Here is a 16,137-nt window from a genome sequence, read left to right as displayed (position 1 = left end):
ATACAAAATACATGTCATTGGCCTCTGGCCTCATCTCATACATGTCAAATACATTGTAAAGAGTGTACTTATGTACACATTACATAAATGAAATCAAATATACACATTTTGACAACTGAGGCTACAAGTGGCATTTCAAGCCACCTTTACAAAAATTAAAGCCTTCAAGTCAACTACCATCCAAGCAATGATGAACATCACGCACCAAGTCTTCATACCTGAAACAGTCCCCCAGTAACTTCGGGGTGAGTAAACAAGTTTACTCGTAGAGAATGAGCATGCATCGACTCGATTTCTTTCAGATTTTTAGACTAACATAATAAAGTTCAAAAGGGATCATACTACCTAATGTCTATGTCAAAGTGAGACTCAGGGATCATCCTAAGCTACTCACGCAATTAAAAGGAGATACATGACATACATGCATACCGGTTACAAGTGAACTACACGAAGATAAAAACATGCGAGATAAGTATACAAAACACAGGTATACTAAACGGAATCAGAAACACATAAGGCAAGTATACAAGACACGAGTATACTAAATGGAGTTCTAAATACAAGAAACAAGTGCACGGTTTCAAGTGTGTCAAATGAGATCTAAATACATGAAGCAGGCATAATGTCTATGCAATTAAGTAAGGTAGGAAATACTCCATACAATCACGACACGATTCTTAGATCTTCAAGAGATAACACTTGAAATCTGAGAGTTCCAAGATTATGCTTGATAGTATAAACTATTACCTGTGGTCCATGCCACCTAGAATCTAAGTCAAGTTGTTTATATAGGATCACTCCTAAGTCATATTAACATGAAGCAACATGAGTCATGATGTCTATGACATTTAACAAGGTTGGGATAATCCAAAGAACACGACAAGTTTATAAATTAACATAGATCACATTATCAATGCAATTAACATGATTTGGAACATCCAATTAACACGATAAGAAGAATACATGAAATTCAGGATAATGCAAAATATCTATGCAATTAGACAAGGTATGAACAATTCATATAATACGAAAAGAATTACATGTGAAATCAAGAATAGGGTATACTATCTATGCAAATGAACAAGATTGGAACATTCCAATTAACACAATAAGAGTTATACATGAAATCAAGAGCAAGGCATAACATTTATGCAATTAAATAAGGATGGAACATTCTATGCAACACGAAAAGAGTCATAGATCTTCAAAGAATAGCACTTGAAATCTAAGGAACGAAATCACAGATGAAGCATAAAATCTATGCAATGAAACAAGATTGGAGCATTTCACATACACGACAAGGTTTAAATCTTCAAGTAATAGAAACTTGAAATTTAAAGAGTGAAATCAACCAATGTGGAAACTCGGATATCGCTCGGATTAAAACCGTACTCTTGAGATCACTTTAGGGCTACTAACCCATGGGTACCTTTCCCCTAGTGCACACTATAGTTTAGAGGGACAATCCCCCGTACTAGAACCAAGTCCTAGCCATGTCAATTCTTGATTGATATCCCAAGTTCCAAAATCAACAAGTTGTGCAACCAAGAGTGTGTCAAGATACAAGTAATGCATTAAACCACATTCTATGCAAAACCAAGATTTTGGAACACACAAGTCATGCCTTAGATTCTCAACTATGATAGCATGTGAAATGTCAAGAAATCGTGGTATGCATCTACATAGACTACAACCAAGATATATATAGATATATATAGCACGTGGAATCCATTGATGTAAGTATACAACTAGTATAAGATTAATGATTCAATCATTTGTTAACAACACTCGAATAATTAAATCATTCCAATGCAAGGATGCAAGTTCATTAACTACATTAATGAAGTTAAGTTGCAACAAGTCATGATACATGCTAAATAGGCAAAAGCCCCATGAAATAGATGTCCAAATCATTAGAACACTAAGTAGAAATTAATTAACCTAATTAATTAATTTCTCTAGAAATCAAAGTTTTCCAAAAATTCTCAAATTAATATATGTGAATGTCCATTCCATGGTGATTGCAAATATCACATCAATTTCACATAGTGAGCAAGATATAATCATGTGAAATTTAATTAATTTAAATCAATTAAATCTCTAGATTTCAAAGGTTGTTCAAATGACCCCAGATAAATATATGTCAAGGATTAAGTCATGGCCATGCCATATATCAAGTCAAAAATGGAAAATAAGTAAGGTACAATTAACTAGAATTTAAATCAAATTAAATTCATTAAATCTCTAGATTTGAAAACTCATTCAAATGGTTCCAAATAATTATATAACAAAGATCAAGTTAAGACCATGCCACATATCAAGTCTAAAGTGAGTTGTATGCAAACTATGATTCATCATTGATTTCATAAATTGATATAAAACATGTATACAACTTTTATTTCATACAGAAGCAAGTAAAATCACTTGAAAAATAAATTATAACACCCCCTACCTCACTAGAGAAGAGTCTATCTAGAATCCAAGGCAAAAAAGGTTAAAATGGCAAACCCTTCAAGGGTTATGAAGAGAAGTGTGAGGGGAACAAAAAGTGCTCCAAGCTTCATGGTCTAAGGTGAGTGGAAAGGCCTAAAAAATCAAGGTCAAGGCTTAAGCATCAAGATCCTCTAATGGTGGCTAGGGTTTTTGGTGAGGAAGAAAATGAAACAATGAGATGAAGTGTGAGTGGTGGAATTAGAAATCCTCCACTCACTATGTGATTTTACACCGTGGTTCACGCACACAAGTCTTGGTCAATTGCACAAAAACCCTTCTTTAAAACCATAATCCGAAAAAATAATTACAAGACTAATTTGTGAGTCTACACTTGTCACAAATCTAAGGCTCCTTCCTAGGCTTAATCTCAAGCCTACACTTGTCAACCATCTAAGCCAACAAGTGCACCAATCCTAGGCCAACAAGTGGTTCAATCTCCACCCTCCACATGTCATGATCCAAGGCATCAAAGTGTCCCCACACAAATGTCAATAAGTGGGCCAATGAGAGTGTGACACTTGTCACACTTTCCAGAAATTGCAAAATGGTCCCTAAGACGAAAAATAATTACTTTCAGTAATTACACAAGTGACCCAAAAAGAAATAAGAATTCCATGGAAAGTGTGCATCCACACCCCTAAGGAAGAAAAGTGCACAAATGGCATGCATTTTTAGGAAAGTAAAAATACACATGGCATGGAATTTAAATATCATGGATGCATGCAAAACTGAAATCAAATCCGAACACGAGAAGTGAGGTTGTGCCAACAATTTGACAAACGAGATAAGACGAAAGATGAATAGTGTTGAAAATGTGGAATGACTCGGTCCTTAAAGCAAGTTGTCAGTCCGAACAAAAGAGTCTCAGAAACCATTTCCTAGCACTTGAGACGACACTTAGTAACGAGAAACAGAACTCAGAAAAGAAAATTAAACCGAAAAAATTTATTCCTAAAATTTTAGGAAAAAGGAATGGAAGGAAAATGACCGGGTCATTATATTTTTATAGGGCATAGAACATGGTGTTATGATAATTGGTGGAAAATATTAATATTAATTAATAAGTTTTAAATTAATCTATTATATTATTAAATTGTGTAATTTAATACATAAGCCTAATTGTTGAATGGAATGACGTTTGTTGGTATTTATGATCTATAAACAGACCTATGATTGTAACTGTATAATGTATCATGGATATATATGGCAATGATGAATTTGATACGCTGGCATGTAAAATATGAAAGTAAAGTTTTATGCATGCACACATAAAATATGTGTTATTTATTGTATGGATGTTGTATTACATGTTGAAGGTAGCTTATTCGGAGACATGGATGAGTTGTTATGGCATAAACAGATTGCCATTTAATTGTGTTAACAAAATACACACATTAATAGCATGAAGAATTTACTATTTTATAATATAGACAAAATCATACTAGTGGAGGCATGGATAAGTTACCAATGCATAGATAAATTACTATTTGAATTGTATGGACATAAACATACTATTGGAGGCATGATAGAGTTGCCAATGATAATCAATTATAATTAGGAGAAATATATTTCATTATAAGAGTGATTGATTTATTATGGTTCATAAGCAATTTTAATTAAATTAAGGCTTAGAATATAAACTTTTAAAAGATGTTAGTTTGTCCATTATATATATGTGTGTGTACACGTATGTGTGTATTTATATTGTTATTTATGATTTGGGGCTTGGGGAATTTATTTATTCATTATGTTTGATGTTGTATATTGTAAGTATCACTTTCTATTAAATGATAAACATTTATTAGGATTGGTTTTGGTTAGAGATGTTTTATTTATTGGTTTTTAGAGGCTTAGTAGAAGGAGCCTGCCCGTGGGTTTTGAACCACCGCTGTTTATATTTTTCCGGTTTTTAGAGGTTCAAGTCTCAAGGTTGACAATCCGACATAGCTTGAGGACTTATCTACTCTTTCTATTTTTTTTCGAAGTAGGATATTTATCCATTATTAGATGTTAGCTTTATGTTATTTATAGATAACTGGATTATTGGATTATGGTTTTTAGGGGTCCTTAAATTATGGGATTCTCGAGTTGTACTCTTTGGACGATTATTAATAATAGAATTATTATTTAATATATTTTCCATCAGTGTATTATTTATTCTTTTTAATTTTATTTTGTAATCCGTACTTGTTAAATATTAATTGTTTTGATATCCCCTAGTTTTTTAGTATGGAATTGATCAATCTCTGTCTCTGAAATTAGAGGGTATCACACGCATAGATGGTTTAAAAATTGTTGTTTGACCTCAGACTTTTGTATACTTACACATTTGACTCCAAATTTTAACCAAAGTACAGAATGACCCTAGAAAATGACAGAATTACCCCTAAAGGGTATGAATGTTATATTTTGAATTGTAATGACCGTTTTGCCCCTACGGGGTTTTAAACCACTTTTTGACCACGACAGAGGTCCATTTTACCCTTCTGGGTTCTATATTATTATTCGACCACGTAAAATAACTATTATGCCCTTATGAACCATTGGAGCATTAGAATGACATGGGACGACCATGAAGTCCCCGACGACTTTAGTAAATAACGATTTTACCCTTAATGGATTTTAAATAATTAAATTAATATGTAATGGCCATTGTATCCCTGTGTGTTCTCGGGTTCGGGTAAGGTTAGCGATTCGGATCCCTAGATTTGGGTTGTTACAAATTGGCAAGTAAAACACAACATAATTTCTTTTTCAAATATGAATTTTTTTAAATTTCTTTTACTTACTTTGAGAACACGAAATATCTTAAACTAACTTTTTGAGAGAAAATTGTTGTAGTTGATGTACTCAAGTTAAAGACCTAAAAATATAACCATTTTTAATGTGAAAGGACATCATTGCCCTCTATCTAATTCACAAGAATCTAATTATGAAGGACATTTAAGTCATTTAGTTTGAGAGAAATGCATTTATCATCTCATCTATTGTTTTGATTCCATTACCTACTACTAAAAAATTACATACATGTGGATGAAGTACAAGGGGTAATATCTGAGAAGTTTACTCACTCTTATTATTACGACCTATATATATATATATATATTTATATATATATTTAAATCCTTATTATTAAGATGGTAAGAAACCAAAGGAAACATAACACTTTTTACATGCAAATGATTTGTTTAATTACATGGATGAAATCATGATAAAAAAAAACCCCAATATAAAAGTAAATAAATAAAAATAAGTCATAGATTAAGTCAATATAGTTTAGTATTCTTGGGGCCTCAACTACTGTTTACATGTGCTATATCATGTTGTCCAAGTAGTGTTGAAAGATAAATTTTCAACAACTGGGTTTTTCGATCTGCTAGCTTTGTGTATGAAAGAATGAGAAGGCTTACTTAACGCGGAGATAGAAGAGAGAAAAAATAAATAAATTGTCTAAAGAATAATCTGTTAAGGGGTAATGTAATGACCCAGTCTTTTACCTCCTTTTCCATTTTCAATGATTTTCTTTTTCCCATTTTTTTTTTCTTTTCTTTCTTATTTCATCTTTTACTCGTTTATCGTTTTTCCTCGCTTAACCTCACTTCAGGTGTTCGGATTTGATTCCGGTTTTGCATGCATTCATGATACTTGATTTCCATGACATTGGTATTTTCACTTTTGTTGAAAAGCATGCTAGTTGCTTTTATTTTTCATAAAGGGCATGAATGCTTACTTTAGTGTAATTATTCATAACTTTTGAGATTTTAGTGTAATTATGCAAAATTATTATTTTTCGTTTGAGGGACCTTTTGTAATTTATTTTAGAAGATATTTTGAAAAAGGATCATTTTACAATTTTTGGAAAGTGTGACAAGTGTCACACTCTCATGGAGCCATTTGTTGGCATTTAGGTGAAGAGACTTGGCACCATGACTTCTTAACATTTGGTGGTTGGAGATTCGTCTATGTGTTAGCCTTAGATTGGTGCACATGTAACCATTGATTGTTGACAAGTGGAAGTTTAGGATTAAGTCTTGGAAGAGGCATTGGATTGTTGACAAGTGTAAGCTTAGGATTGAGTCTTGGAAGAGGCATTGGATTAGTGACAAGTGTAAGGCCATGATGTAGTCTTGCATTTTGTATGTGTGAGAGGTAGTGCAAGAGCACATAGTGAGTGGAGAATCTCTAGCATTTCCACTCACCATTTTTACACTTTACTTTCTTCATTTCATTATCTCACATGAACCCTAACAAATCCACCATTGGAGGAAAGCTTAGTTCATAGCTTACCCCTTCAATTTGGCTCACTTCCATACACCTTAGATTAAAAACCTTTGGAGAGAAAAGTTTCCTCTCATTCTCTTCTTCAAGAACCCTAAACTTGTTTTCCATTTTGTGCTTGGTAGCTTGGATTATAGAGATACAATTCTCTATTGAGGTAGGGGTGGTAGTATGTTTATTTTCTAAGTGTTTTGAAATCCTTTGGGGTTTAATATATATTGTATACATGCTTTTAGAATTATAGTATTGCATACTATAGGAAATCCTTATGATTGACTTAGGATTTCATTGATTAAGCATGTATGTTGTGTATATATATTGAGTAGGATTGTTGAAGTTGTATAGAATTCTTAATGATTTAAGTTACTATGCTATTGTGATGGTAATCCTACATTCTAGTAGATTACTATTGATAATCATGATTGTTTTAGAAGCTATTTGCTAAAATGCAAACATTTAGTATATATGGCTTATTGTTGAGGCATGCTTAAATTGATAAGTTAATGATATTGTTTTGTGCATTATATCATGTTAAGAACTTGTCATCTATCATGCCATTTTAGACTTGGAACCCCAAGACATGGTTGTGTGGTTTCGAAGTTCTTGTGCTTGTAAGGTGGTTGATATACCTTATTATTTATATATATAAGTTTTGAACTTGATAAATATTTTGGATTCTCTTGCGACATGGTTACTAGTAACATGGCTAGAGTTTGGCTCCAGTGCGGGAGGTATGAGTTCTCCCCAATTGAGATAGTGCGCACTTAGGGTGGTCTTCCTTGCGGGTTAATGCCCAGAATAACCGTTGAGGTCTCGGCAGAATTCCGAGCTTAGGTGTCCAAGGATTCCATTTTTTTATTTATTTCGTGTTCATTTCCAAGTTGACAATCAATGTTATTTGTAACTTATAAATTTTGTTATATGCGATTTGATGTTGTTAAGTACATCCATTTTGATATTGTGTTGCTAAGAAACATTTAAGTTAGCTTAAGATGATCCCTTAGAACACCTTGAACATAGACGTTAAGTGGAATGCTCCCTTGTATTCGTCTATATTGATCTTGCAATGATATTGAAACTTTAGGATATACACATATGCTTCTCCTACGAGTAACTTAATTACTCACCCTAGTGGTTTGGGTTGTTTTTCAGGTAAAGAGACCATGTTCTTGGATGCTCATCATCCTTAGAAGATTTTGAGTTATTTGAAGCATTTTTATATATTGACATGCACTTGTTTAGCATGCCTTCCTTTTGGATGTTAAATTTTGTATACCATGGATGTATGGTATTGTAAAAGCTAAGATGGCTTCCTTGATGTGTAATGTATATCTAAGAACACTTGAAGAAGTCTATTTTGTATGCATAACATGAGGCCAAGTGCCTTGTACATTTATATCACATGTATGCTAGTTTAATCCCATAGTTTGTCTTATGAAATTATGAGAATTCGAGGTTTGACAGGTCGTATTTTGTATATGACATGCTATGTGACCATGGGCTATTGGAACATGTGTATTTACTCATTTTACATATGTGTGCATGCTCACTTTGGCACACAACACCATTCTTGATGAAATGAACACTTAGAGTAGCATTCATTTACATATTTTTGCTAAATCAGACCTCAAGGGAATTTTTGTTATTTCACTTAAAAAATAAATGTTAGTCTTGACATGGTTGACCTGAAAACATGATTTTAAGGGGGGTTACTTCACAACTTTTTTCCAAAAAAGGCCCAGAAAGTCCTCAAAATTGCATTTCAAGGTTACATTTCTGGTGCAGCCTACAGCAGTTCGAGCGCTCTAAAGGGGAGCGCTAGAAGTTAGGGCAGAAAGTTTTGGCCCTTGGGCGTGTACTGTTTGAGCGCTCGAAGTACTGTTCATAGGTATGTGTTTGTGTGCCTTGGTTCAACACTGCACCTCCGACTTTAAATTGTCATATCTTCCTCGTTTTAACTCCGAATTGGTCCGTTCTTGAGTCTAAACTGACCGCATCGAAATAAGCTTTCCAATGGTACCAATTAGAGTTTCAGATTACTTTGGTAGCTCAAGTTATTTAAGTTTTAGTGGAGGGGTGTCAGTTTTTGACTCGAACCGGGATAGGATTTTTCTTCCTTCGACTTCAAGACTTGATATCTTTGCCGTCCGGACTCCGAATCAAGTGATTCTTGAGTCTAAATTCATTAATTTTTTGTTGTCTTTCCAAAGGTGTGCTCGGTAGTACTCACTTTTATGATGGAAATGACCATTTTACCCTTGGGTTCCTTTTTGTCCATTTTTGAAATCTTGTTTCCGCAATTGTTTTCTTTGAGTTTCGTGATCTCATTAAGGGTCTCTTTGGTTTCCTAGAGACATGTTGTGTCCCTAGGGATGTCATTTCATCTTTTGCTTCCGCAATTTGAATCCGTTATCGGGTCATCTTTCGGTTCATCACTCATGCACCGGGTTGAAAAATCTTGGGCCGTCACAGGTAATTTCGTCCAAAAAATTCTTTCAGACTACCACTTAAATGGACATCAATTAAAAACACCCCTTTGGATAGTTGAAGGGGATTTTTTTGCCAAAAATATTCATAAGGGTTTGTAACTGGATAATAGTAAAGGTTTGTTTTTTTGTTTTGTATTATTATTATTATTTGTTTTTGCAATTCGCCGTTTTTATTTTTATGTTTTGCTAATTAATCTCTAAATGGACTTTTGGTATTTATTGTTTTAATTACTGTAGTTGGGTAATTTCATACACTATATGGCAACATTTGTGTCTTGATTTGTGGTGGGTTTCAATGTTGTATTGAGTTTCATTGAAAGGGTTTAGTATTAAAGGTTTTAATAATATTAAGTAAAAATAATGGTCCTATGAGGGTGGTAGTGTAGTCATTTTGCATGTAAAAGTACTATGACACCGCTTAAAAATGACATTTAGGGTTTGAGTGAAATGCAAATGAAGTTTTCAATGTGCGAGTGTAAATTATAATCAAAATATATATTTACGTGAGATTTGACTAGGGCTACAACTCGGGCTGGTTGGGCGGGTTTTAGGTATAACTTGAACCCAACCCACAATATGAAATGCTAAACCCAAGCCCAACTCAACCCTATTTTCAACCCTAACTACTCAACCCGAGCCTAACCCATCATTCTGTTTTAAAATTTGGGCTTGCAACTCGGGTTTAAATTCCATGTTAAAAATTTGGTTGAATTCGAGCTACTAATATAGCTAATGTTCACACCAAAAATTTAATATAATTTAGAATTAGTTTTAGATTAAATTACTGTAATACCCCTAATTTTAAAAGGATATAATTGGAATTTAATTATTGTATTTTGGGTGTTTACGTGGATATGTGTTTATATGGTTTCATATTTATGTTTAATTGACTTGATTGTTAATTGATTTTTGGTTAATTGCTTGTGTGTGTTTTAATTGATTTGAATTTATTATAATTTGATTTGCGAACGACTTAAATGTATTTTAGTTTTATTTTATTTTTATGTTTTAAACGGATGGATTTGGAGATAGTAATGGATCACTCACTTGGGTCACATGGACTACTTGGATAGGGTGAGTAATAGGTACGGATATTTTTCCCATGGATGGTGGTATATATATAAATGAGTATATATGTATTTAAGAATTATGTTAACTATTAATTAAAATTAATAGTTTCATTAATTGTGATATTCGGTAATATGTTATGTATTATATAATTAAATGGTTTATATATTTATATGTGTTATCACGTTGGATTAGGGTGCCGACATATATTAGAATTATGTTTTCTAAGCTTATATATGTGTGTGTGTGTGTTATATGTCTGCCGTAGGGTTTAGAAACCCTATTCACGTATCTGTTAGAAAGGCAAGGAGAGAGAGATAAAGAGAGAGAACAGGGCTAGGGTTTTGGCAAAAATCCAAGACCATACCAAGGAGGAAGAAGGGGAGGCTGTGTGTGGGCTAGAACAGTATAGCAGAGGGCTTTGACAACAACTAGAGTCGCCAGAAAACCTAGGAAGACGACGTTGAGATTTTAATCCGAAATCTCAAAGGCAAGTTTTATATTTACTCTCTCCCCTAGACCTGTGTCTGTGCATGCCTAGATAGTCTCCAGGATTAATCAGACTTTAAAATTGTTCTCGTATGCATGTGAATTCAGACCTTAAATTATATTATGTGTTGATAAATTGAAACTGATTTTCTTGTATAAATCGTTGTATATTAGGTTCTAATTCTTGTTAACTATGCCTACTTGATTTATATGATTTTGTTCTGGATGAGTTGGGACGTAATTGGGCATCTAGGAACCTTAATAAAAGAATTACAAAGGGTCCTGCACATCGCCGGAGGTGAAGAAGATGACGAAATTGGTTAGACGGCTCTCAAAGGAGAGAGAGCTGGCTCTCTAAAGGAGGGAGCCAGCTCCCTCATGGATAGAGCCGGCTCCCAACATTACAGAGCCGGCTTCCACTTGTGGGGAGCTGGCTCCAAGAAAGCAGAGCTAGCTCTCGATGTATGGGAGCTTGCTCTCGCGCTGGAACTTGCTGAAATTAATTTTTTAGGTTTTGTTTGGCCGTTGGGAGTATTTCTAAGTTGTTTAAGATGTTGTGAATGATTAAAATAACTATAATGGACATATAAAAATACTCGAAAGCATGATTTATAATAATATGCTAAAGAATGGAACAACATGAATTTCAACAGCAAACTTGCATGTTGATAACGAATATAAATGATTTAATTACTTAGTCTTATTTTAACAATTTAAATGGCTGGAACATGATTTTTAAACCTTGTTTTGGATGCATAATAGGTTCATATACTTATCAGACTTTATTTATGCTTATGTTAGATTTTTAATTGATGGACTATTAAATTCTGTTCTGTCAATTACATGGATATGTTCTGGACTTTAATTGATGAACTATTCAATTCTGTTCTGTTAATTACATAGATGTTGTTCTAGATTTTAATTGATGAACTATTAAATTCTGTTATGTCAATTACATAGATGTTATTCTGGATTTTAAATTGATGAACTGTTTTATTTGTTTTATCAATTATTGGATTGATTGTGGATTATATGCACCGGTATGGGACGGTAGCATATTAAGTACGGATTAGATCAAAACGCTTATTCTTACTTATTCTGGATTTTAATTGTTGAACTGCTTTACCTGTTCTGTCAATTATATGGATTTTGTGAATTATATGCACTGGTATGGGACGGTGGCATATTAGGTTTGGATTAGATCAAAACACTAACTCCTACATATTCTGGATTTAGGATATGGATTTAATTCTAACATTTAAATCCTAATTAAATGTTATATCTTGGTAACGAACAGTTGAGCGGTACTTCATTGGTTTTGGATGGAATTTTTATATATATTCATGGTACCTCGATATGAGCTTGAGTCTCAGGATCGACAGTTAGGGAGCATATATGCATTGGGATGCATAGCTGGTTATGATGGTTTAAGGTGTACCCTGCTAGGTCTAGGTACTCATGCCCACTCTAGGTGCGTTTTGCATGATGCCTACTAGTCAGGTTGAGACTGGCCTGTAGTCCAGTAAGAGCCCTGTAGTGTGGATACATATATATATTTACGGACTATGTAGATATTGTTGAGTTATCTAGAATGTATCTGCGTATCGTGTAACGACCTGGGTTTTCTTCAGCCCGGTGGGTAAGTGATGAACCAAGGATTGACCCGTTATGGATCCAAAATGCGGAAGCGAAAGATAAACTATAGTCCTTTGAGATATAAATCATCTCTAAGACACCAATGTGACGTTCCATGAGGTCACAGAAGCTAAAGAGAGCAAAAAAGGAAACTAGAGTTTGAACGGGCTAAATCCATCAACTGAGGGCAAAATGGTCAATTCACAATCAAAAGGAGAAAATTGACTCTAAACAATTCAAACAAGGTGAATACAACCTAATCTAATCATTTTACAATATTCCAAAAGGTTCTAAGAACTTTGGATAAGAATCCCACAAAATGCCCTCTCCCAATTTAAGCGAAAATTGACCCTACCTCACTAAAACATAGATATCTCTCATTGTGTTTCGAATCTGAGGATGGGATTGGTACCACTGGAAAGCTGACTCAAAATCCTTGAGTTTAGGCTCAAGAATTACCCTATTTGGATTAGAAATGAAGAAGTTATGACACCTTTGAAGTTGGAAGCTCAGTGCTGAAACTCAACAGAAGCTATGCTTGGGTTCTTGCTATTTCGGTCAACCGAAATGAAGTTTTAGACGACCGAAATGAACATGCTGAGAGCTGAAATCAGGAAGAAAAGGTGCTTACTACTTCGGTAGACCGAAATGACTCTTGAACAGTAGATTTGGCTACTGGAATTGAGTTTTACTGTTCAAATACAAAACCATTAACCATCGGTCGACCGAAAATAGAGTTTCGGTCGACTGAAACACCATGAAATGCTACTAGAACTCTGCTGAATGGTCTGCTACAAGATTGAAGTGTTGAGGTTTTAAAATAAAAGCTAAAAACTGACTTCTTTTCAAGGAGATTCAAATGTGTGAGCATGCCAACAACCTTGATATGGATGAAAGAACACAAAATGATGGCTCATGGCCTCATATACTTTATTTACAAAATTTTCATATGCTAAACCTCCAATTTAGCTAAAGTATGCTTTTAAGGCAAATTAATGCACCAACTGAATACAAATACTAAAAGAAACATGTTTGGCTCTTAGCCACATTACAACACATCCATAGAGCATCAAAAGGTACACTTAAGTGTACATTATCTAGTTTAGACAACAAATACATATTTTGTCATACTAAGCAAAATGGAACAATATATGCTAACATGTGCAAATTCTAACATAGCAAAAGTACTCCAAGAAGTCTAACAATTCTATGATTGTTGTGCATCCCATAATATTGCATCTTTACCTGAAAAACACCCAATAACTTCAGGGTGAGTAAACAAGTTTACTCGTAGGGAATGAGCATGCACAAGTCTAACATATTACAAAGTTTGCAATTTGATATAATTCAATCCATGCTATTGAAGGGACATTAAAACTTTCAACGTAGCATGATGAGATACAAATTCACAAAGTTAACAACTTGGAATTTAAATGCGAAATCAAACCAAAGTAGATACTTGGATATTGCCCGGATTAAAACCGTACTCTTGAGATCACTTTAGGGCAATTAACCCATGGGTACATTTAACACACTAATGGAAATGAAATATCATGGATGTATGCCAAGCCGGAATCAAATCCAAGCACAAAAAGTGAGGTTATACAAGGAGAAATGAAAAAAAAAAATTGACTGAAGGACGAAATAGGGAAAAGACGAAAAAAAAGAATTTCCGAAAAAAGAAAGGAAGGAAAATGACCAGGTCATTACAATCTATCCTCCTTAAATAGGATTTCGTCCCCGAAATCGAATCATACCTGAAAGATAGAACAAGTGGGGATACCAAGAGCGAACCTCCTATTCGAGCTCCCAAGTAGCCTCCTCAATACCATGGTGTCTCCATAAGACCTTAACCAATGGAATGGTCTTGGTCCTTTTCCGCAAGACCTGTTCCCGTGAATCAAGAATCTGGACTGGACCTTCCTCGTAGGTCACGTCCTCATCAATAACAACATCTGTCCAACGTAAAACATGTGATGGATCTGATTCGTACTTCCTCAGCATAGAGACATGAAAGACGTCGTGGACCCTATCCAGGTCTGGCGGCAACGCCAAACGATAAGCAACCTCACCAACGCGCTCCAAAATCTCAAATGGTCCAATGAACCTAGGAAACAACTTGTCAATCTGTCGAAATCTCAGAAGCCCCTTAGGCGGAGAAATCTTAAGAAAGACATGGTCTCCTACCTCAAAAGACAAGGATCGTCTCCTCCTGTCAGCGTAACTTTGCTGTCTGCTCTGTGCGATAACCAACCGCTGCCAAATCAACTTGATTTTCCCTATAGTCTCAATAATGATGTCGGGACCCAAGGCAATGGTATCACCGACCTCGGTCCAACAAACTAGAGATCTGCAAGGCCTGCCATATAACGCCTCAAATGGTGCCATGCCAATACTGGCCTGGTAACTGTTGATGTAGGCAAACTCAACCAAAGGTAAGTGGTCCTCCCAACTACCACTGAAATCCAAGATACAAGCCCTTAACATATCCTCCAATACCTGAATGGTGCGCTCTGACTGACCATCAGTCTGAGGATGGAATGCCGTGCTAAAATGAAGCCCCGTATCAAGAGCCTCCTGAAAACTCTACCAAAAATGAAATTTGAACCGCGGATCCCTATCCGAAATAATGGATACGAGGAACCCCATGAAGCTTGACAATCTGCCTCACATACAGTCCACTCAATTTCTCTGCATTATCTGTCACTGCCATGGGCAAAAAGTGAGCTGTCTTAGTCAACCTATCAACTATGACCCAAACAGCATCATTCCCTGCCTGAGACCTCGGAAGTTCTGTTACGAAATCCATAGTGATGTGCTCCCATTTATACTCAGCTACTGGTAATGGTTGCAACAATCCTGCCGGTCGCTGATGCTCTACCTTCACTTGCTGGCAAGTAAGGCATCGAGCGACAAACTGTGAGACATCCCATTTCATGCCCTGCCACCAAAACTGTCGCCGCAGATTGTGATACATTTTCGTACCACCAGGATGAACTGTGAGTCGAAAGTGGTGAAAATCCTGAAGAACGTCTTCACGACAAGACAAAGGAACAAACATCATCCCCTTGTACCTAAGACCACTGTCTGAATGTAAGGTCTAACCCCCCACATTCTCGCCACCTGAAATCCGAACATGGATGGCCTTCATCTCCCCATCCTCCAACTGTGCCTCAATAACTTTGCTAACAAGAGCCGGTTGAGCCACAAGGCTAAACAAAATAGCCGATGAAGCATCCTCGTAAGACTGTAGACCAAGATCTGTAAGTTCTTCTAACATCTTCCATCTGTGAATGGAAATGCTAGCAAAAGTCCCCTATGACTTCCTATTTAATGCATCGGCCACCACATTGGCCTTACCTGGATGATACTGTAACTCAAAGTTATAGTCCTCATGAACTCAACCCATCTGCGCTGTCTCAAGTTTAAATCCTTCTGAGAGAAGAGATTCTTGAGACTCTTGTGGTCGGAGAAAACTTCAAACTTCTCCCCTTACAAATAGTGTCTCCACCCCTTCAGGGCAAAGATAACTGCTGCCAACTCTAAATCATGTGTCGAAAAGTTTAACTCGTAAGTCTTCAACTGTTAAAACCCATAAGCAACTACCCGCTCTGTCTGCATCAAGACACAACCCAAGCCTTCTCTCGAAGCATCACAAAAGATCACATAACCCAAACCACGTTCA

The sequence above is a fragment of the Cornus florida genome, unplaced genomic scaffold (genome assembly GCF_030987335.1).
Source record: "Cornus florida cultivar Cherokee Brave unplaced genomic scaffold, ASM3098733v1 CherokeeBrave_3.0.0_Hap2_Chr11, whole genome shotgun sequence".
Taxonomy (NCBI): domain Eukaryota; kingdom Viridiplantae; phylum Streptophyta; class Magnoliopsida; order Cornales; family Cornaceae; genus Cornus; species Cornus florida.
Note: the sequence above shows the minus strand (reverse complement) of the source record.